General features: G+C 44.0%; 1 pseudogene across 1 annotated transcript; it reads right to left on the reverse strand.

Moving 5' to 3' along the window:
- Positions 1–7,403: 7,403 nt before the first annotated feature.
- LOC311143840 (junctional adhesion molecule 2A-like) lies at positions 7,404–19,687 on the reverse strand (annotated as a pseudogene). The gene is made up of 9 exons: positions 19,462–19,687; positions 15,726–15,791; positions 15,537–15,647; positions 15,269–15,418; positions 10,883–11,070; positions 10,180–10,258; positions 9,972–10,080; positions 7,662–7,738; positions 7,404–7,442 (listed from the first exon to the last, which is right to left on the reverse strand). The product of its transcript is annotated as a junctional adhesion molecule 2A-like (transcript).
- Between the last annotated feature and the right edge of the window lie 1,521 nt (positions 19,688–21,208).

Genomic DNA, 21,208 nt, shown 5'->3' on the forward strand with positions numbered 1-21,208 from the left:
GGCTAGCCAGATATCCATGAAGAATTGTTAGCTAACCACAAAGACCATTAGTTTTAGGTCATTTTTGCCTGTTCAACTATCTGGTTAGCTACATTATTATGATTCACATAGAGCTAGCTGATAATTGTGAAGTAAAACGTTTGCTTTGTGTATATCTTGTTTGGCCTCTATTGCCATTGTCCTGGCTGGAAGAAAGTTCAGAGAATGTGTAAATCCATAGTAAATCAATAGGGCTAACTGGCTAGCTAGCTAGCTACGTAGAATTGGTAGCTAGCTACCCATGAAAAATGTACATCTATCTTGTATAACATTAGTTTTAGGTCATTTTTGCCTGTTTAACTATCTGGCTAGCTAGATTATTATGATTCACATAGAGCTAGCTGATAATTGTGAAGTAAAACGTTTGCTTTGTGATATATTGTTTTGTCTCTATTGTTGCCATTGTCCTGGCTAGAAGAAGATTCAGTGAATGGGGATGTGCAGCGTGAGGTAATACAGAAGGGGGAGTGCGAACGCTTATCAAATGCAATGTTTTATACGTTCTCCACACTCTCGTCCTCACAAGAACCTACTCAAGAGAATGGTTTGCTAACATCAGCAAACCGCTCGCCCACACGACTCCATACACACTGTCTGCCATCTGCCCAGACCAGTTGAAACCGGGATTCATCCATGAAGAACACACTTCTCCAGTGGCCATCGAAGGTGAGCATTTTCCCACTGAAGTCAGTTACAACGCCAAACTGCAGTCAGGTCAAGACCCTGGTGAGGACAACGAGCATGCAGATTAACTTCCCTGAGACGGTTTCTGACAGTTTGTGCAGACATTCTTCGGTTGTGCAAACCCACAGTTTTATCAGCTGTCCGGGTGACTGGTCTCAGACCATCCCGCCGGTGAAGAAGCTGGATGTGGAGTTCCTGGGCTGGTGTGGTTACACATGGCCTGCAGTTGTGAGGCCGGTTGGACGTACTGCCAAATTTTCTAAAACGACGTTGGAAGCAGTTTATGGTAGAGAAATGAACATTCAATTCTCTAGCAACAGCTCTGGTGGAGATTCCTGGCAGCGATAACAGTGTGCAACAGTTTGTCTTGAACCTTCTTCTTCTATGGTATAATGGCGTTGGCAACAATTGGATGTGCATTCCACCACCTACTGTGCAGGTGGATAACAAGGATCCCAAAAAGGAAAATAAATAAATAAAATATCATACAAACTACCAAAAAAGAAATTAACTAAACAAAATCAACCTGCTTTTCTGTAATAATAAACTAATTCTAATCAGGTCCCAACACAGGCTCAGAAGTGGCAGAGGGCGGGACATTTCCTAGCGACAATAGTCCTTGTAGTGCTTCTGCCGTGAAGTCTTGGAGCCCCAAAAACTTCTCAGCAGCAGATATAATGATATCCATCTTCTTGGACTTCTTAGACACTTGTGCTGTACAATTAATCACTGTGGCTATAAATGCCACAAAATCCACCTTCTTCACAATGAGTGTATCCAGATCACCCGATGGACTTAAAACACTAGCAACTGGTTGCAATGCATCCATAGCCATATCTTCAACACTGTTGCCTCTTGCCCCTTAGACTCTCTTCACCGCCTCCACATAGGAGATCCGCTGCGCAGCCCTGATCCTTGACACCTCGATCTCCTTCACCCTAACAGGGCACTCAAGGAAGTCCGGAGTATGATACCCACCATAGTTGCAACACTTTCCATTCACAGATTCCTCAATATCATACTTCTGTAATGGTTTGGACACAAATGCTCTCATGACATACCTCACATATCCAAGCTTCATATATTCAGGTAGAGTCTCCTCAAACGACAATAATATCGACTGGCTTTTCTCCTTCCTTCCATTTACCATACGGGTCAGGCGACGTGTACTGACCACTCCTGGGATATTTTCCATTCATTATCACACACTTCACTTGCTGCACTTTCGGATTCAAGCACAGTTGCCATGCCACTGCCGTGACAAAACTGCACATTTGTGGCCTTTTATTGTCCCCAGCACAAGGTGCACCTGGGTAATGATCATGCTGTTTCATCAGCTTCTTGATATGCCACACCTGTCAGGTGGATGGGTTATCTTGGCAAAGGAAAAATGCTCACTAACAGGGATGTAAACACATTTGTGGACAAAATTTGAGATAAATAAGCTTTTTGTGCATATGGAACATTTCTGTGATCTTTTATTTCAACTCATGAAACATGGGACCAACACTTTACATGTTGCGTTTATATTTTCGTTCACTATAGAACAGATATGATATTCAGTCAATCAGAATTCAATTACAGACATGCCACCAGAGGTCTCTTCACAATCCCAAAGTCCAGTGCAGACTATGGGAGGCGCACTGTACTACATAAAGCCATGGCTACATGGAACTCTATTCCACATCAGGTAACTAATGCTAGCAGTAGAGACACACAGGCACAGACACATTATATATAGTCTCGCTACTGTTATTTTACTGATGCTCTTTAATTATTTGTTAATTTTATTTATTTATTTATTTTAATTTTAAAAAAGTGTTGTTGTTTTTTTAAACTTATTTATTTTTTACTTAACACTTATTTTTCTTAAAACTGAATTGTTGGTTAAGGCCTTGTAAGTAAGCATTTCACTGTAAGGTCTACTACACCTGTTGTAGTCGGCGCATGTGACAAATAACATTGGATTTGATTTGATATCACACGCACTCTACACACACCTACACATGGATTTTGTATTGTAGATATGTGGTAGATATGTCATGTAATATTTTGTACTGTATGTAACTGCCTTAATGTTGCAGGACCCCAGGAAGAGTAGCTGCTCCCTTGGCAGCAGCTCATTTGGATCCTTAATAAATACAAATACAAATTACATTTCTATCCGCAATGTTCTGAACATAGAGATCCTGTATTCTAATTCTATGGTTCTGAATGTTTCACCTCACTGAATACACCCCAGATGTTATGTCTCAGGAGCCTTGGCCCAAGTCTATTGTGATGCTGCGGCCTGTTTTGCTGCCTGGGGTAAAGTCGGTTTTCTCAGTGTGATGTGATACTGATGCCTTGCTAACTGTTTTCTCGTGCTGAGCGCTTAATTAAATCGTTTTTTAATTAATATTATTATTATTAAACAACTAATTGACAGACGCCGGTTCAATTACTTGAATTCCATTTAGTTTGTAATTTTTTTGCGCCGTTTCTCTAGATATAAATAGTTTTCAATAGGAAAATGAGGCAAAGAACCAATGGGTGTGCCAATATATAACACTATTCACTTGCTTTGGTCTGTTACAGTCATTGCAGGAAGTCCTGAAGAGCTGGAGTGTGTATGAAGGGTGTTGTCCCATTCCAGCTCTAACACCTGGCGTAAATAATCAACTTAACGAGTCACGGTTATAGGCTAAGATTTGTAATCAGGTATGAGCTGGGCAGGAACAAAAGCTTATACACTCCTGCCATTCAGATTTGAGATGTCCACCCATTTAAGAGATTATTCTGTACTATGGGTACAATTTTCTTTTGGGGAGGGGGATTCATTTTGATGGTGTTGCTATATAATACATGTCACACTCAAGTTGAAGTTGAACTTGTTGACTGATGCCAAGCTGGCAGCTGCTAAGGGCGCAGCTGCGACTAGAAGACTGCAGCCAAGGCAGCACTGGTCCACACCTGCCCTGTCTGTCGAAATGAGTAGTATTGGTTAGGTACTGCATGTGCCTTTAGGTTCCTCTCCATGTGTAGGATATGGTATGGCCTGTGTGGTTCAGTCTTTCATATGTGTAGTAGTATGAAAAATGTATGCACTCACTAACTGTAAGTCACTCTGGATAAGAGCGTCTGCTAACTGACTAAAATTTAAATGTAAAATGAAAATATTCAACCTAGTTCAGCGCAGAAAACGTGGTAATGAACTACAATGACCAGAATCCATTGCGCCTATTCTTCCCAGCACCGCACACAGCATGAGAGAGGAATGTAAACAACACAATGACGAGAGGGATAGAGACAGTTCGTGAGGTAGCTCTAGTGGATTGATAGTTGTAGCAGTCTTGAAAGTATGCCTTCACTACTTTGAAGAACTACTCAAATATTGATTTCGTCAGACAGCTCTGCAGCATGGGCAGCTGTTGCAACCCAATGATCACTGGCTATCCTTTTCGCTAGCCAAGAGCACAGATATAATGTTAGATTGTGTGGGGGGATCTATTTTCTTATAACTAGATGTGATGCCTAGCTTAGAAAGAATGCATTAATGATTAAACATAATAGGTTTGTACTGTACTGATATAAATTGTTTAACATAACAAGCTGTGATTCATGGGAGGAATGTTAGGGAGTAGGGTGAGACAGACTTGTGATTCTCACAGACACATACACAGTGCCTCTTTGTTAAACCGCGCTCAAGGACATGTGTTCTGCTACAGTTGAGAGGAACAGACTATGTCTGAAGTTGCAAAACAACTAAACACCTGGCAACAGTGAAGCGCCAAGGGGCTGGGACCAGCCTGTGCGCCAACGATAGGCTGAGTAAGTCTAAACCACGCTCAGTCTCGACTCTGATTGGCCAGCAGGGAGCGTGAACTATCTCTGTCAGAGTATTTGGAGAAGAACTTAGAACAATGGATCAGTTCTCTGAGTGCCCTGCGTGGTATTTCAGTGGACTCATATATATACGAACATCATATTTACCATTGAAGTGTTTTGCATTAATTAAAATACTAGTCTATTTTAGAAGACGTGTATTGACCTCTTTTGTTCCTAATACCAGATTTGAATTGACACAATTTAACAATTGGTCGATGGTTGTCTGGCTGCTACTGCCTGAGAGATGAGATTATGACTTTAAGAAATAAAATAATAAAGTAATAAAATAAAAAAGTAATATGCTATATTCACACACACAGTGGCAAAACCTCCCTCACACAGACACCGTGTTAAGACCACGCTCACACACACGCTGAAAAGACGACCCTCACACAGACACCGTGTTAAGACCACGCTCACACACACGGTGGCAAGACAATGCTCACACACGTGCATGTGTGTGAGCGTGCGCGTGTGTGAAAAACAGCTCATGGCACAAATGTGGAGGCAGCAGAATAACAATAGTACAATAAAATAACTAAATGAACATTAGAGACATTGTTTATGGACCACTAAATGATACAAGCTAACAATCTTAGCTAAGGTCTTTGCGCAGTGTCTGCCCCAGAGAAATATCCTGCTCTGTAGCACAACCTTGAGGTAACCAACTCGAAGGAAATCTGTGCATGATGACGGCTTGAACGTTCAAAAGAAAATTCAACCGACTACTTTTTACCTACCTACCACTTTATTCCTTATAAATAAGATATATTAGGATCAGTGTAAGGTTTATGGCCAAACGTATCATGTTGTCAAATAGGAGGCATCTTGTGGTAGAATATATTTAATGAAAAGGAAGATATTCAGGTTGGTTAATAGTCACATGTACTTGGTCAGTGCATACAGACACCTGTTCAAACATTACACATCCTTCATCACACACCAACACTATAGGGCGGCACACAATTGGCCCAGCGTCGTCCTGGTTTGGCCGGTGTAGGCCGTCATTGTAAATAAGAATTTGTTCTTAACTGACATGCCTAGTTAAATAAAGGTTAAAAAAAACAATAAAAATAATAAAAAAAACACTGTAGGCTACAGTGAGGGAAAAAAGTATTTGATCCCCTGCTGATTTTGTACGTTTGCCCACTGACAAAGACATGATCAGTCTATAATTTTAATGGTAGGTTTATTTGAACAGTGAGAGACAGAATAACAACAAAAAAATCCAGAAAAACGCATGTCAAAAATGTTATAAATTGATTTGCATTTTAATGAGGGAAATAAGTATTTGACCCCTCTGCAAAACATGACTTAGTACTTGGTGACAAAACCCTTGTTGGCAATCACAGAGGTCAGACGTTTCTTGTAGTTGGCCACCAGTTTGCACACATCTCAGGAGGGATTTTGTCCCACTCCTCTTTGCAGATCTTCTCCAAGTCATTAAGGTTTTGAGGCTGACGTTTGGCAACTCGAACCTTCAGCTCCCTCCACAGATGTTCTATGGGATTAAGGTCTGGAGACTAGCTAGGCCATTCCAGGACCTTAATGTGCTTCTTCTTGAGCCACTCCTTTGTTGCCTTGGCCGTCTGTTTTCGGTCATTGTCATGCTGGAATACCCATCCACGACCCATTTTCAATGCCCTGGCTGAGGGAAGGAGGTTCTCACCCAAGATTTGACGGTACATGGCCCCGTCCATCGTCCCTTTGATGCGGTGAAGTTTTCCTGTCCCCTTAGCAGAAAAACACCCCCAAAGCATAATGTTTCCACCTCCATGTTTGACGGTGGGGATGGTGTTCTTGGGGTCATAGGCAGCATTCCTCCTCCTCCAAACACTGCGAGTTGAGTTGATGGCAAAGAGCTCGATTTTGGTCTCATCTGACCACAACACTTTCACAGTTAGTGAGCGCATACATTATTTTTTTATTTTTCATATTGTCCCCCCATGGGAATCGAACCCACAACCCTGGCGTTGCAAACGCCATGCTCTACCAACTGAGCTACATCCCTGCCGGCCATTCCCTCCCCTACCCTGGACGATGCTGGACCAATTGTGCGCCGCCCCATGGGTCTCCCAGCTACAACAGAGCCAGGATTCGAACCAGGAACTCTAGTGGCAGACCCTGACATCCTTGGAGAGCTCTTTGGTCTTGGCCATGGTGGAGAGTTTGGAATCTGATTGATTGATTGCTTCTGTGGGCAGGTGTCTTTTAAACAGGTAACAAGCTGAGATTAGGAGCACTCCCTTTAAGAGTGTGCTCCTAATCTCAGCTCGTTACCTGTATAAAAGACACCTGGGAGCCAGAAATCTTTCTGATTGAGAGGGGGTCAAATACTTATTTCCCTCATTAAAATGCAAATCAATTTATAACATTTTTGACATGTGTTTTTCTGGATTTTTTTGTTGTTATTCTGTCTCTCACTGTTCAAATAAACCTACCATTAAAATGATAGACTGATCATTTCTTTGTCAGTGGGCAAACGTACAAAATCAGCAGGGGATCAAATACTTTTTTCCCTCACTGTACATCCAAAGCCCAAAACAAATACTTTAAAAATATAAGTATACAAACATCTCTGTAAAACAACAATGTTAATATACTTCATTGCTTTGCAGTACAGTAATATAAACAGCAGAATCAGCAATAAAACACACAAAGAGAAGGGTACAGCAGAGAGCTTTATCCTAGGTGGTGTAAGCAAGCTAAAATATGTATTCTGTTGCACATTTTCTCCATCAATCCAACCAGTGCGTGTGTGTGTGTTCATGTGCGTGTGCATGTGCATGTGCGTGTGCGTGTGCGCTATACCCTCAGATCATGAAGGCCTGGGTGTGTTTGTAGTTCTTGGGCTGCTGAAAGGGAAAGGAGTATCCATCTGTTAACTAGACTGGTTACTATTATCAACAACTCACTTAACAACTCAGGCTTATCAACACACTGGTGTGGTCAACAACTGCTCAAAGAACAGCCCAATTTAAAACAAGACCAGTGCTCAACTAAGCTAATACTGACAGTAGAAGGAATAACAGTTCCTGATCAACAACAACTGGGAATGAGAACACACTCACTTTTCTGGTGGGAGGAGGGGGTGGACAGTAGGAGTTGGTGCAACAAAAAACAAAGAGACAAACACCACAATTAATTACTTTATTTTTCTGTTTTTTTAAAGAAGAGTTATGACATTGAGCGTCTCAGCCATGTATATCAGTGGAGGCAGCTGAGGGGAGGACAGCTCATAATAATAGCTGGAACGGAGTGAATGGAATGGCATCAAACACCTGGAAAGCATATGTTTGATGTATTTGATACCATTCTACTAATTCCGCTCCAGCCATTACCATGAGCCCGTCCTCCCCAATTAAGGTGCCACCAACCTCCTGTGATATACAGTGGGGGAAAAAAGTATTTAGTCAGCCACCAATTGTGCAAGTTCTCCCACTTAAAAAAGATGAGAGAGGCCTGTAATTTTCATCATAGGTACACGTCAACTATGACAGACAAAATGAGAAAAAAAAATCCAGAAAATCACATTGTAGGATTTTTAATGAATTTATTTGCAAATTATGTTGGAAAATAAGTATTTGGTCAATAACAAAAGTTTCTCAATACTTTGTTATATACCCTTTGTTGGCAATGACACAGGTCAAACATTTTCTGTAAGTCTTCACAAGGTTTTCACACACTGTTGCTGGTATTTTGGCCCATTCCATTTACATTTTAGTCATTTAGCAGACGCTCTTATCCAGAGCGACTTACAGTTAGTGAGTGCATACATTATTTATTATTTATTTTTCATGCTGGCCCCCCATGGGAATCGAACCCACAACCCTGGCGTTGCAAACGCCATGCTCTACCAACTAAGCTACCTCCCTGCCGGCCATTCCCTCCCCTACCCTGGACGACGCTGGGCCAATTATGCGCCGCCCCATGGGTCTCCCGGTCGCGGCCGGCTACGACAGAGCCTGAATTCGAACCAGGATCTCTAGTGGCACAGCTAGCACTGCGATGCAGTGCCTTAGACCACTGCGCCACTCGGATCTCCTCTAGAGCAGTGATGTTTTGGGGCTGTTGCTGGGCAACACAGACTTTCAACTCCCTCCAAAGATTTTATATGGGGTTGAGATCTGGAGACTGGCTAGGCCACTCCAGGACCTTGAAGTGCTTCTTACGAAGCCACTCCTTCGTTGCCCGGGCGGTGTGTTTGGGATCATTGTCATGCTGAAAGACCCAGCCACGTTTCATCTTCAATGCCCTTGCTGATGGAAGGAGGTTTTCACTCAAAATCTCACGATACATGGCCCCATTCATTCTTTCCTTTACATGGATCAGTCGTCCTGGTCCCTTTGCAGAAGAACAGCCCCAAAGCATGATGTTTCCACCCCCATGCTTCACAGTAGGTATGGTGTTCTTTGGATGCAACTCAGCATTCTTTGTCCTCCAAACACGACGAGTTGAGTTTTTACCAAAAAGTTCTATTTTGGTTTCATCTGACCATATGACATTCTCCCAATCCTCTTCTGGATCATCCAAATGCACTCTAGCAAACTTCAGACGGGCCTGGACATGTACTGGCTTAAGCAGGGGGACACGTCTGGCACTGCAGGATTTGAGTCCCTGGCGGCGTAGTGTGTTACTGATGGTAGGCTTTGTTACTTTGGTCCCAGCTCTCTGCAGGTCATTCACTAGGTCCCCCTGTGTGGTTCTGGGATTTTTGCTCACCGTTCTTGTGATCATTTTGACCCCACGGGGTGAGATCTTGCGTGGAGCCCCAGATCGAGGGAGATTATCAGTGGTCTTGTATGTCTTCCATTTCCTAATAATTGCTCCCACAGTTGATTTCTTCAAACCAAGCTGCTTACCTATTGCAGATTCAGTCTTCCCAGCCTGGTACAGGTCTACAATTTTGTTTCTGGTGTCCTTTGACAGTTCTTTGGTCTTGGCCTTAGTGGAGTTTGGAGTGTGACTGTTTGAGGTTGTGGACAGGTGTCTTTTATACTGATAACAAATTCAAACAGGTGCCATTAATACAGGCAACGAGTGGAGGACAGAGGAGCCTCTTAAAGAAGAAGTTACAGGTCTGTGAGAGCCAAAAATCTTGCTTGTTTGTAGGTGACCAAATACTTATTTTCCACCATAATTTGCAAAAAAATTCATTAAAAATCCTACAATGTGATTTTCTGGATTTATTTTCTCTCAATTTGTCTGTCATAGTTGACGTGTACCTGTGATGACAATTACAGGCCTCTCTCATCTTTTTAAGTGGGAGAACTTGCACAATTGGTGGCTGACTAAATACTTTTTTTCCCCACTGTATATATATATATATATACAAAATAGTCAGCCACAAGCTCAAATAGACTGTGTAGTGAAGTACTCACTCTTTTTGCAGCAGCCCTGTCGATGGGAGACACACATCCAGGCAACACATGAGGATGACCAGGAAGAGACCTACAGCTCCGGCTATCAGCGTCGTCATACTCAACGGATCTGAAGGAGGGGGAACGGAGGGAGAGAGGGATAAAGAGAGGAAAAGAAAAGACAGAAAGGGTTCCAATTTCTATAACCCCGCCCCCCCCCCCCCCCCACGCTTTTTCAACGCCCCCACGCTATTGGAGACCTCACAGCGGTACTGGCCCGAGTCGGCTGTGGACACACTCTTAATCTTCTGCTCCGGAGACACACAGAGAGAGGAGAGAGGGAGGTGAGGACAGAGAATGGAGAGAGAGGGGGTGAGGGAGGACAGAGAGAGGAGAGAGGTGAGGACAGAGAGAGGAGGTGAGCACAGAGATAGGTGAAGACAGAGAGAGGAGAGAGGGGGTGAGGACAGAGAGAGGAGAGAGGAGGTGAGGACAGAGAGAGGAGAGAGGGTTGAGGGCAGAGAGAGGGGGTGGGGACAGAGAGAGGAGGTGAGGACAGAGAGGAGAGAAGGGTTAGGACAGAGAGAGAAGAGAGGAGGTGAGGACAAATAGAGGAGAGAGGGGGTGAGGACAGCGAGAGGAGAGAGGAGGTGAGGACAGAGAGAGGAGGTGAGGACAGAGAGGCGAGAAGGGTTAGGACAGAGAGAGGAAAGAGGGGGTGAGGACAGAGGAGAGAGGGGACAGAGAGAGGAGAGACATGGTGAGGACAGAGAGACGAGAGAGGGGTGAGGACAGAGAAGGAGGTGAGCACAGAGAGAGGAGAAAGTGGGTGAGGACGGGTTGAGGACAGAGGGAGGGTGTATAGTGTGATATAACGGCATTAACATGCCTTTGATAAGGCATCTGAACCACCTCCAGAACGTGTTACTCACCAGTGTTCCCTTGTCAGTGTCCATGCTATAGGAGATGTCAGGTGTGTGTGTGGTGCTCGGGGCCTTGTTGTCTTTGTACCAGAGGTAGGTAGGAGGGGGCACACTGAGTTTGTCCTTACAGTGGAGCTCTACTCCTGCCCCAGACAGCACTGAGCTGGGCACCTCACAGGATGGGGTGTGGGGGATAACTGGGGGAGGAGGACAGGATTATCAACACACACACACACAGAACTTGAACAGCGCCGGAAGAAGATGGCTGCCGTTTTACAGCCCTCTAACCAATTGTACTATTATGTGTGTTTTTCCGCGTTATTTGTAATTTATTTTGTACATAATGTTTATGCCATCGTCTCTTATAACCAAAGAGAGCTTCTGGATATCAGGACAGCGATTACTCACCTCGCGTTGGACGAACACTTTTTTTTCAACGAGGCGTTCGCGAAGGATATTCTACAGACTCCAGACAAGGCCCAGATCCCCGTCATTCGCGTGAGGAAGAGACGGAGATACCGTGGACGTGGGTCGGGGTGCCTTGTAAAGATCCGACGGCGAACGAGTAAACTGCCTCTCCCATCAATCCTATTAGCCAACGTTCAAGCTTTGGATAATAAAATGGACGATTTAAGATTACGGTTATCCTACCAACGGGACATTAAAAACTGTAATATCTTATGTTTCACGGAGTCGTGGCTGAATGACAACAATGACAACATTCAGCTAGCAGGCTATACGCTACATCGGCAGGACAGAACGGCAGACTCGGGTAAGACGAGGGGTGGCGGTCTCTGTATTTTTGTAAACAACAGCTGGTGCACAAAATCAAATACTAAGGAAGTCTCAAGGTTTTGCTCGCCTGAGGTAGAGTATCTTATGATAAGCTGTAGACCACACTATTTACCAAGAGAGTTTTCATCTATACTTTTCATAGCTGTCTATTTACCACCACAAACCAATGCTGGCATTAAGATTGCACTGAATGAGTTGTACAAGGCCATTAATCAACAGGAAAACGCTCATCCAGATGCAGCGCTCCTAGTAGCAGGGGACTTTAATGCAGGGAAACTTAAATCCGTTCTACCTCATTTCTACCAGCATGTTAAATGTGCAACCAGAGGGGAAAAAACTCTAGACCACCTTTACTCCACACACAGAGACGCATACAAAGCTCTCCCTCGCCCTCCATTTGGCAAATCTGACCATAACTCTATCCTCCTGATTCCTGCTTATAAGCAAAAACTGAAGCAGGAAGCACCAGTGACTCGGCTAATAAAAAAGTGGTCAGATGACGCAGATGCTAAGCTACAGGACTGTTTTGCTAGCACAGACTGGAACATGTTCAGGGATTCTTCAGACAGCATTGAGGAGTACACCACATCAGTCACTGGCTTCATCAATAAGTGCATCGATGATGTCGTCCCCACAGTGACCGTACGTACATACCCCAACCAGAAGCCATGGATTACAGGAAACATCCGCACTGAGCTAAAGGGTAGAGCTGCCGCTTTCAAGGAACGGGACTCTAACCCGGACGCTTATAAGAAATCCCGCTATGACCTCCGACGAACCATCAAACAGGCAAAGAGTCAATACAGGTCTAAGATTGAATCATACTACACTGGCTCTGACGCTCGTCGGATGTGGCAGGGCTTGAAAACTATTACAGACTACAAAGGGAAGCACAGCCGCGAGCTGCCCAGTGACACAAGCCTACCAGACGAGCTAAACCACTTCTATGCTCGCTTCGAGGCAAGCAACACTGAAGCATGCATGAGAGCACCAGCTGTTCCGGACGACTATGTGATCACGCTCTCCGTAGCCGATGTGAGTAAGACTTTTAAGCAGGTCAACATTCACAAGGCCGCAGGGCCAGACGGATTACCAGGACGTGTACTCCGAGCATGTGCTGACCAACTGGCAAGTGTCTTCACTGACATTTTCAACATGTCCCTGACTGAGTCTGTAATACCAACATGTTTCAAGCAGACCACCATAGTCCCCGTGCCCAAGAACTCTAAGATAACCTGCCTAAATGACTACCGACCCGTGGCACTGACGTCTGTAGCCATGAAGTGCTTTGAAAGACTGGTCATGGCTCACATCAACAGCATAATCCCAGAAACCCTAGACCCACTCCAATTTGCATACCGCCCCAACAGATCCACAGATGATGCAATCTCTATCGCACTCCACACTGCCCTTTCCCACCTGGACAAGAGGAACACCTACGTGAGAATGCTATTCATTGACTACAGCTCAGCATTCAACACCATAGTGCCCTCAAAGCTCATCACTAAGCTAAGGATCCTGGGACTAAACACCTCCCTCTGCAACTGGATCCTGGACTTCCTGACGGGCCGCCCCCAGGTGGTAAGGGTAGGTAACAACACATCTGCCACACTGATCCTCAACACGGGGGCCCCTCAGGGGTGCGTGCTCAGTCCCCTCCTGTACTCTCTGTTCACCCATGACTGCATGGCCAGGCACGACTCCAACACCATCATTAAGTTTGCCGACGACACAACAGTGGTAGGCCTGATCACCGACAACGATGAGACAGCCTATAGGGAGGAGGTCAGAGATCTGGCCGTGTGGTGCCAGGACAACAACCTCTCCCTCAACGTGACCAAGACAAAGGAGATGATTGTGGACTACAGGAAAAAAAAGAGGACTGAGCACGCCCCCATTCTCATCGACGGGGCTGTAGTGGAACAGGTTGAGAGCTTCAAGTTCCTTGGTGTCCACATCACCAACGAACTATCATGGTCCAAACACACCAAGACAGTCGTGAAGAGGGCACGACAAAGCCTATTCCCCCTCAGGAGACTAAAAAGATTTGGCATGGGTCCTCAGATCCTCAAAAAATTCTACAGCTGCACCATCGAGAGCATCCTGACTGGTTGCATCACCGCCTGGTATGGCAACTGCTTGGCCTCTGACCGCAAGGCACTACAGAGGGTAGTGCGTACGGCCCAGTACATCACTGGGGCAAAGCTCCCTGCCATCCAGGACCTCTATACCAGGCGGTGTCAGAGGAAGGCCCTCAAAATTGTCAAAGACTCCAGTCACCCTAGTCATAGACTGTTCTCTCTGCTACCGCACGGCAAGCGGTACCGGAGTGCCAAGTCTAGGTCCAAAAGACTTCTCAACAGCTTCTACCCCCAAGCCATAAGACTCCTGAACAGCTAATCATGGCTACCCGGACTATTTGCACTGCCCCCCCCACCCCATCCTTTTTACGCTGCTGCTACTCTGTTAAGTATTTATGCATAGTCACTTTAACTCTACCCACATGTACATATTACCTCAACTAGCCGGTGCCCCCGCACATTGACTATGCAACGGTACCCCCCTGTATATATAGCCTCCCTACTGTCACTTTATTCTATTGTATATATAGCCTCCCTACTGTCACTTTATTTTTTACTTCTGCTCTTTTTTTTTCTCAACACTTTTTTGTTGTTGTTTTATTCTTACTTTTTTGTTTAAAATAAATGCACTGTTGGTTAAGGGCTGTAAGTAAGCATTTCACTGTAATGTCTGCACCTGTTGTATTCGGCGCATGTGACCAATAAAATTTGATTTGATTTGATTTGATTTGATTAACACGTAATGGAGGTAGTTCAGATGCCTTATCAAAGGCATGTTAATGGCGTTATATCTCTCCTCTCTCTGTCCCCTCCTCCTCTCTCTTTGTCCTCCCTCTTCTGTGTCCTCACCCCTTCTCTCCTCACTCTGTCCTCACTCCTCTCTCCTCTCTCTGTCCTCACTCCTCACCTCCTCTCTCTGTCCTCACCCCTCTCTTCTCTCAGTCCTCACCCCTCTCTTCACTCTGTCCTCACCTCTCTCCTCTGTCTGTCACTTTAATAATGGAACACTAGTCACTTTAATAATCTTTACATACTGTTTAACTCACTTCATATGTACATACTGTATTCTACTGTATTTTAGTCAATGCCACTCCGACATTGCTCGTCCTAATATTTATATATTTCTTAATTCCATTATTTTACTTTTAGATTTGTGTGTATTGTTGTGAATTGTTAGATACTACTGCACTGTTAGAGCTAGGAACACAAGCATTCCACTACACCCGCAATAACATCTGCTAAATATGTGTATGTGACCAATACAATTTGATTTGATTTGATTTGACAACACACAAGACAACTGTGTGGCTCAGTTAGTCGAGCATTGCGCTTGCAACACCAGGGTTATGGGTTCGATTCCAACTGGGGAACAGTACGATAATAATAAAAGTATGACAATATATGCACTCACTGCTGTAAGTTGCCCTGGATAAGAATGTCTGTTAAATGACTAAAATATAAAGGCACATGGTGGGTTACATTGTTGGACATTGTTACTAACACACACACAGTAGCTCACCCAGTACGTTGAGGGTGACATTGACCTCTCCCAGGTTGGTGTGGTCTGCTGGTGCGCTGACCTCACAGCGGTACAGCCCAGAGTCCTTCTGGGTAATGGCATGCAGCGTCACCGTTGCCCCCTCGATCTTGGCCCGACCTGCAAAGGATCCTGGAATACCACAAGGGTCAAGGGTTGTAGAGGGAGGAAAGAGATAAGAAACATGTGAAGAGGGGGAGATATGGAGGAGAGGTAGGGGAAACGGGATAGAGGGAGATCTAGCAGTCACGGGTGAATTTTCCATCGAAATAAACAAAGTTGATGTCCTTCCTTTTCTGCTTCCACTCTATACGAGGGTTAGTCTCCTTCTCTGTCTTGAACTGACAGGACAGCACAGCGTCTGGCAGAGAGAGAGAGAGATGTACAAAAACAGTTCATGAACCATCACAATTCTTCCATTCTCCTCCTCCTCTCTTACCTGTGTTCTCATGGACCTCCATTTTGGCCTTACTGGTGCTCACTGTCAAAGTGAGGGAGGCAGGACCTGAGAGAGAGAGAGAGAGAGAGAGAGAGAGAGAGAGAGAGAGAGAGAGAGAGAGAGAGAGAGAGAGAGAGAGAGACAGAGAGAGAGAGAGAGAGAGAGAGAGAGAGAGAGAGAGAGAGAGAGAGAGAGGGAGAGAGGGAGAGAGAGAGAGAGAGAGGGAGAGAGAGAGAGAGAGAGAGAGAGAGAGAGAGAGAGAGAGAGAGGGAGAGAGAGAGAGAGAGAGAGAGAGAGAGAGAGAGAGAGAGAGAGAGAGAGAGAGAGAGAGAGAGAGAGAGAGAGAGAGAGAGAGAGAGAGAGAGAGACAGAGAGGTGATTCACAAGTAAATAGTACACACAGCAGCACTAAAAGTTAACTATTTGTAGCAATGTTTCTAACTTTCTTAAATGCAAAGTTAAACATTGATTAAACTGATAGTTGTGCTATACAGTCCAGATTGGGCTGAGGGGGGTACTTCAGAAGGTATTTGTTTGAGAAAGAGCAGACACACACCCAGACACAGACAAACAGACAGACACACACACACACACACACACAGAGGCAGTGTAAACTCCCAGTATGTTCAGTATACAATAGCATATGAATACACACTGCTGAAACAACATGCAAAGTATACATATAACAAAAAATGGTGGGACCAACATCAATAAGGCATCAATAATAATAGTAGTAGTGGAAATGGGATTACCATTAACAGCAACTACAACAACAATATTAATGAGGGGTGTCAAACGTCTGGCCCGCGGGCCGGATCAGGCCCGCAAACGGGTTTAATCCGGCCCGCGAGATGATAAAAAAAAAAAAAATAATAATAATAATAATAATAATAATAATAATTTTGTAAAGTATAAAAATGCGCTGCAATTTTTCAATAAAATAAACTGCTGTTCCAATTGCGTCCACTGGATGGCGCAATAGCGATTGTGTTAAGCAAGCAAACTGTTTATACCGGGGCAGAGCAAGTAGGTCAAGCACGTGCAGCCAATGAGCTACTTTGTTTTGCCCGCAATATTTATTATGGCTTCTACTTTTAACATTATGTGCTTTGGCACCCTCATTGCCCCAATATGTCTCTGTCAAAAAAGAGAAAAGTGGACGCAGAGTGCAGAGTGTTCCAAGAAAAATGGTCATCCTATTTTTTCACGGAATTGAATGGGAAAGCTGTATGTTTGGTGTGTTCAGAGCATGTTGCAGTGCTGAAAGAATATAACCTTCGTCGCCACTATGTGAGTCTTCATGCCGACAAATATGACAACTTTCAAGGACAGCGGAGATGAGAGAAGGTGAATGAACTGTTGGCGGGTCTGAAGAAACAGCAGTCTGTGTTTACTCACAGCCGAGACATCAGTGACGCTGCAGTGAAAGCTAGCTACCTCATTGCTAATGAAATCGCAGTGGCTTCAAAACCATTTAGTGAGGGTGAATTTGTAAAAACATTCATGATGAAGGCAGCGGAGATTGTGTGCCCTGAAAAGCGGCAGGCTTTTGCAAATATCAGCCTGACAAGAAACACAGTTGCAGACAGGATTTCCGATCTTTCAGTGGATTTGGACAGCCAGTTGAAGCAAAAAGTAAAGTCATTTATTGCGTTTTCGGTTGCAATTGATGAAAGCACGGACATTACAGATGTTGCACAACTGGCCATTTTCATCCGCGGAGTTGATGACACATTGACCATTACCGAGGAGTTCGTGGAGTTGTTGCCGATGACAGATACAACGACAGCAGCTGATATTTTTACCGCACTCGTCGGCGCGCTAGACAGGGTCGGAGTGGACTGGTCCCGCGCTGTCAGCCTGGCTACAGATGGTGCGCCCTCAATGATCGGGAAAAAAGCAGACGTTGTGACAAAGTTCAGAGAGAAAGTGCAATCTGCAAATGGAGGACGTGATTTTTTTACTTTTCACTGTATTTTGCACCAGGAGGCTTTGTGTTGCAAGTCATTAAAGATGGATAACGTCATGAAGGTGGTCATCCAAACTGTTAATTTCATCCGATCCAGAAGCCTGAATCACCGTCAGTTTGACAGCCTTCTCAGAGAGAAAGACCACATCTATGGCCTGCCATACCACACTGAGGTAAGATGGTTAAGCCGAGGTGCTGTGCTGAGGCGTTTCTTTGATTTACGAGAAGAAATTGAACAGTTCATGGAAGAAAAGGGCAAACCAGTGTTAGAATTTCATTCCGCAGAATGGATGCAGGACCTTGCATTTATGGTGGATGTTACAGAGCACCTGAATAACTTGAACAAACAGCTGCAAGGGCGCAACAAAGTTGTCACGCAGTATTATGACAGCATACGTTCTTTCAAGTTGAAGCTGTCATTGTGGGAGACGCAACTTGCCGGTGGTGATGCAGCTCACTTCCCCTGTCTGAAAAATGTGTGCGCGACCCAACATGTGGCAGACATGAAGCGGTTCAAAGATAAAATAACGGGACTGTTACGGGAGTTTGAGCAACGCTTTCAGATTTATGTTTATATGTTTTTATGTTGATGTGCTATTGTTTTTAATTGATTTTATTTTATTTGTATATTTAACCTATTCTTGACTCTGTGGTTCTTGCACTTGTTTGGGGAACAGGATTTCAATATTTTTATCTACATTTCTGCCTGAGAAATGACACCCTGATATAGTTCTGTGATCTGTGAAACAGTTCTGTTAATCACTGAGGCATTGTGTGTTTGTGTGTTCTTTGTCCTCAGAACTTTCAAATAACTTGAGGTCTTTTATGATTAATAGTGATGTTGTGCTTTTGGACACTGTCCTCAGGCTCCAGCTTTATGTTTATATGTTTTTATGTTGATGTGCTATTGTTTTTTAATTGATTTTATTTTATTTGTATATTTAACCTATTCTTGACTCTGTGGTTCTTGCACTTGTTTGGGGAACAGGATTTCATTCTTTTTATCTATATTTCTGCCTGAGAAATGACACCCTGATATAGTTCTGTGTTCTGTGAAACAGTTCTGTTAATCACTGAGGCATTGTGTGTTTGTGTGTTCTTTTTCTTTAGAATTTTCAAATAAACTTGACGTGTTTTATGATTAATAGTGATGTTGTGCTTGTACTATTTTGGACACACTGTCCTCAGGCTCCAGCTTTATGTTGTATGTTGATCGTATTAAAACAAAGAAAACAATCTGAAGTTGTTGTTTTTAAGTTATATATACCATGATTTTTCCGGTCCGGCCCACTTGGGAATAGATTTTCCTCCATGTGGCCCCTGAGCTAAAATGAGTTTGACACCCCTGCATTAAAGCAATAGTAGTAGACCAGTCTCAACATGACTGAGAAGCCACATGACATGGTATGAAAGACAAAACTAAACCAAAATGGGATCTCGCACTCTTACACACACACACACACACACACACACACACACACACACACACACACACACACACACACACACACACACACACACACACACGCACACACACGCACACACACGCACGCACACGCACGCACATGCCAGTCATCCTTTAACCTATCTGTAATGGCTGATAATATTACATAATATTTGTTTGGACCAGTGAACAGTGGCTTTTCGGAAGAACAGCCTCAAACACTACAACCATCCCAATTAGCAACTGATTTATTAATCTCTGGCCAATTAGCAGCAGGGTCATAGCGGTGCTATCGACAACATTAAACAGGGAGATCAGCCTGCCTGCGCTAAGCATCAGAGAGGTTCGCTCTCCAGAGCCCTGAAGCCCCTTAGAGATCTGGCCTTTCATCAGCCTTTGGATCTCTGGATCTCTGGGTCTCTGGATCTCTGGATCTCTGGGTCTCTGGATCTCTGGATCTCTGGGTCTCTGGATCTCTGGGTCTCTGGATCTCTGGGTCTCTGGATCTCTGGGTCTCTGGATCTCTGGGTCTCTGGGCTTGGAGAGCATTGGAGGGTTTAATGTAAATTGAAGATCTGTATGGTCCCAGTCCTCCCAACCAAAATGCACGCCCCTAAACACATTACACACTACACACACACACACTTCACCAAACTGTTTAAAGTGTGTTCAGAAACGTACAATACATACATAGTCTGCATACACACACACACAGACATACAGACGCATGTGCACACACACACACACAGCTTGAGAGGCGCTGATGCAGTGCATGATGGGAATACCAGAAATATGATAAATATTTAGCCTGACGTGCAAACTGCCTCTTAACTTAATGTCATTACACAAAAAATATATATTTTGCAATTTAAAAATCAAACATCTAAAATCATCACACATCAACACTATGACATATATGGTGCTATTGAATACTACTATGCTGCATTAGTCATGTATGAAGGCTATAGTATGTATGACTGTTCATTGACTACCCATGAAATCATATTTTTTGACAAAATATCCATTAGGCATAATTCAGAAAATAAAAGGCTGCATCTCTCTCTACTCACTCTGCAACAAGAGGAGAAGGGTAAAGGACTAAATCCCCATGCTGTCCATAGCTCTTCCACACGACTGAGCAGTGTCCAGTGAACTGAAATCTCCTGGAAATGCCCTTGAGTGTCTGAGAACACACGCTCCACACGAGACTGATGAAATTCCAGACTTTGAGAAGTTCTTGAAGTTTTCCATGTGCGCGCTCCCGATGGAGACCATCTCATCTAGTGGAGCAACTCAGGTGCGCGCTCACCATGAAACATGCGTCTGTGGTTCGTGGTGGGCAAACGTTTTGTTCTCGAAGAGGATGTTACCGCACATGTATCTAATGTGTATGTCGGCCAACGTATGCGTAGGCTGTAAACAGTTATAAACAATGTTATTAACGGGACAAATTATAAACTATCACAACCCACCACACAGCAAACACAGAACCACCACACAACGTTGCATCAAAATTGTGGATCTTGATGTGCCATTGTCACTATCATAGTCTACAGTAGCCTACATATTGATGATCATTTTGTAATTTCTACCAATTTGTAATAAACATTTATTTCTATCAATTTGAAACAAAGGTATGATTTTACTCTTGTGGAGTTAACTATTTCTAAGTTGAGGTTTTGTAATTAAGATGTGTGTTGTGCTCATTGTAAGATCTACAACTCTGCTTTGGAGCATTGTCATAATAAGTTATAGTTTAATAACACTTACTTTGATATTGTTAGTAGGGTGATTTATAAATTCAGGATTGCTGTTTCTAACAGTTTGACCTGTCTTGTTTAGTTCCATACATGTAAGTACATCACTGGGGCCGAGCTCCCTGCCATCCGGGACCTCTATACCAGGCGGTGTCAGAGGAAGGCCCTAAAAATTGTCAAAGACTCCAGCCACCTGTTAAAGACTGTTCTCTCGGCTACCGCACGTCAAGTGGTACCGATGCACCAAGTCTGGAACCAACAGGACCCTTAACAGCTTCTACCCCCAAGCCACAAGACTGCTACACACACACAC

The sequence above is a fragment of the Coregonus lavaretus genome (assembly GCF_964263955.1).
Source record: "Coregonus lavaretus genome assembly, chromosome: 16".
NCBI lineage: Eukaryota > Metazoa > Chordata > Actinopteri > Salmoniformes > Salmonidae > Coregonus > Coregonus lavaretus.